General features: G+C 47.6%; 1 pseudogene; it reads left to right on the top strand.

Annotated features, from left to right (window-relative positions):
* The first annotated feature begins 567 nt into the window (after nucleotides 1-567).
* LOC104995481 lies at nucleotides 568-2,322 on the top strand (annotated as a pseudogene).
* The last annotated feature ends 1,007 nt before the right edge of the window (nucleotides 2,323-3,329 follow it).

Consider the following 3,329-nt stretch of genomic DNA (forward strand, 5'->3'; position numbering starts at 1 on the left):
TAGTTTTGACTCAAAAGTTGATTAAGGATTACTGATTTGGGTCTCTAGAGTGTCAGAGCTAAAAGACACAGATGATTAATCTTTGAGAGAATATATTAGTGGTCTGGAAAAAGTAAAATTTTTACAAATTTTTGAAAATAGTAATTTTATCGGAGTATAAATTTAACACGTGATCATTATAGAGAAGCATCTCAACTGGCCAATGAAATGACCTCTGGAACATCAGACTGCAATTCCAAGAGTAGACAGAAGAAACTTGCCCTCCTATGATCTAATCAGTAAATTCATATTCCTATCAAGAAACATCCATTTGGTAACTCCGTGATGGTCCAGTGGCTAAGACTCTGTGCTCCCAACTCAGGGGGCCAGGGTTCATTACCTGGTGAGGGAACTAGGTCCTGCATGCCCCAACTAAGACCCGGTACAGCCAAATAAATAAAACTAATACATATTTTTGAAAAAGAAACATCAGTTTTACATACCACAGCCTTGAAAAGAAGAGAGAGGTGACCATAATCCTGTTATCCCTTCCTAAACAGGCAGCTTCGGAAGAGTCCAGTGGGGGCCATGCCTGGCGCCACCATGGACATGGACCAGGATGACTTCGGGAGACCTGCCGAGTGGGGTGACCAGCAGCCAGAAGATGGTGTGCTGGGAGAAGAAGATACCCAGGTCCAGCAAGAATGCCTGCAGAAATTTTCTACCCCAGATTATATCATGGAGCCCTCTGTCTTCAACACTTTGATGAGATATTTCCAGGCAGGAGGGTCTCCAGAGGAGGTGATCCGCCTCTTATCAGACAACTACACAGCTGTGGCCCAGACCATCAACCTGCTGGCCCAGTGGCTCATTCAGACCGGGGTGGAACCAGTGCAGATTCAGGAAACAGTGGAAAACCACTTGAAGAACTTAGTGATGCAACACTTCGACCCCCGCAAAGCAGATTCTATCTTTACAAACGAAAGGGCAACCCCCGCCTGGCTGGAACAAATGATTGCACATCCCACGTGGAGGGATCTTGTTTACCAGCTGATGGAAGTGCACCCAGACTGCCTGATGCTGAAATTCACGGTCAAGCTCATTTCCGATGCAGGATACCAAGGCGAGATCACTGGCGTGGTGGCAGCCTGCCAGCAGCTGGAAGTGTTCTCTAGAGTTCTCGGGAGCTCTCTAGCTACCATTTTGGATGGAGGAGAAGCCAACCTTGCAGAAAACCTGCCTCAGTTTGCTAAGATGGTGTGCCATGGCGAGCATACGTACCTGCTGGCTCAGGTCCTGATGGCCGTGCTGGCCCAGGAAGGCCAGCGGGGCGGGGCAGTGCGCAGGGTCGCACAGGAGGTCCAGCGCTTCGCCCAGGAGAGTGGCCACGATGCCAGTCGCATCCCGCTTGCCCTGGGCAGAGCTGCCTCCTACCCCCGGCTGTGCCAGGCCCTGGGGGCCATGCTGTCCAAGGAGGCCCTGAATCCAGCCGACATCACCGTCCTCTACAACCTGTTTGTTACCAGCAGGGACCCGCCTCCTGTCGAGCTCATCCGGGTGCCAGCCTTCCTGGACCTGTTCATGCAATCACTCTTTAAACCTGGGGCCAGGATCAACCCAGACCACAAGCACAAGTATATCCATCTCTTAGCCTACGCGGCCAGCGTGGTGGAGATCTGGAAGAAGAACAAACGCCTGAGCATCAATCAAGATGAGCTGAAGGCAACAGCGAAGGCTATTGAAACTGTTCACAATTTGTGCTGTGCTGAGAACACAGGGGCAGGCGAGCTCCTGGCCGAGCTGGGCACCCTCTATAGGTGCATCAGATTTCCAGTGGTGGCAGTGGGTGTGCTGACGTGGGTGGACGGGACCGTGTCAAAGCCCAAGTTCTTCGAGCAGCACACCCACCCCACTCCAGTGCCCCTGGCCCTGCTAGACGAGGTCAGCACCTACCATCCCCTCCTGCACCCCCATGTCTTGCAGCTACTGATCAAGCTCTTGGAGACTGAATACCCCGAGCTAGATGCCATGAAGCAGCTTAAGGTGAAGAAGATCCTCCTGAACAGGATGGTGCACCTGCTGAGTTGCGGCCATGTGCTCCCTGTGGTCGCCTACATCCGCAGGTGTCTGGAGAAGCTGGACACCGACCTGTCTCTCATCCGCTACTTTGTGTCCGAGGTGCTGGATATGATCATCCCTCCCTACACCTCTGACTTTGTGCGGCTTTTCCTGCCCATCCTGGAAAACGACAGCATTGCCAGCACCCTGAAAAGGGCGGGTGAACATGACCCTGTGACAGAGTTCATAGCTCACTGCCAGTCTAACTTCATGCTGCTGGACTGAGTCAGAGCAACACCAAACCCACAGCAGAACATTCCAGCAGACCTACTGTGGAGAATCCTTTTGCAGAAGCTACTGGTGAAGAGACCCCCAGTCAACACCTTGGAAATGGGTTCTGATGGGAGGAGGTGGAGAATTTCTGTAAAAAAAAAAAAAAAAAGAAATGTTAGCAGTCTTAACAAAGTTAACTTAGCTTTTTTCACAAGACCTGATTGTTGACTTCATATTATTGTAATTGCTTTAATTTTCCAAGAACAAATAAAAGTCTTTCTACAGTTGGAAAGTGTACATTCTGGTGTTGGCTTTCTGCTGTGTAAATAAAGCACTTGGGTCCAAAAAATAAATAACAAATAAAAAGTCAAACAACTTTCCAAGTTTTCAAGAAATACTGTCACCCCAGATTCAAGAGGAAGGATTAAATGTAAGTCCACCACCAGCATCAGAAGCTCTACATGTAAAACTGAGCATGTGTCATTGAAGCCACAAATGCACCCAAACACTCAAGTCTCCGGGCAGGTAAACAAAGATTTTCAAGGAAGCATTTACCATCTCTATTGTGAATTATCAGAAGACAATTATATGACTCTATTTGATAACTGGAAAGATAATGTGGGAAAACAATGCTTTCGAATACATGGAAATTAGAGTCATTTTGACCAGTCCTGTGCTGGGATAGTGATCATCGAAATTTTAGTGATACAAATTCTTTGTACTTTACATTCTTTACCTGTTGATTTTTGTCATAAGCATTATTACTTGGCAACATGTATATCATAAGTAATACTTAATTTATTCTTAATGTGAAGTCAAGTGGGCCTTAGAAAGCATCACTACAAACAAAGCTAGTGGAGGTGATGGAATTCCAGTTGAGCTATTCCAAATCCTGAAAGATGATGCTGTGAAAGTGCTGCTCTCAATATGCCAGCAAATTTGGAAAACTCAGCAGTGGCCACAGGACTGGAAAAGGTCAGTTTTCATTCCAATCCCAAAGAAAGGCAATGCCAAAGAAT

Source organism: Bison bison, unplaced genomic scaffold (genome assembly GCF_000754665.1).
Source record: "Bison bison bison isolate TAMUID 2011002044 unplaced genomic scaffold, Bison_UMD1.0 scf7180017864281, whole genome shotgun sequence".
Taxonomy (NCBI): Eukaryota; Metazoa; Chordata; class Mammalia; order Artiodactyla; family Bovidae; genus Bison; species Bison bison.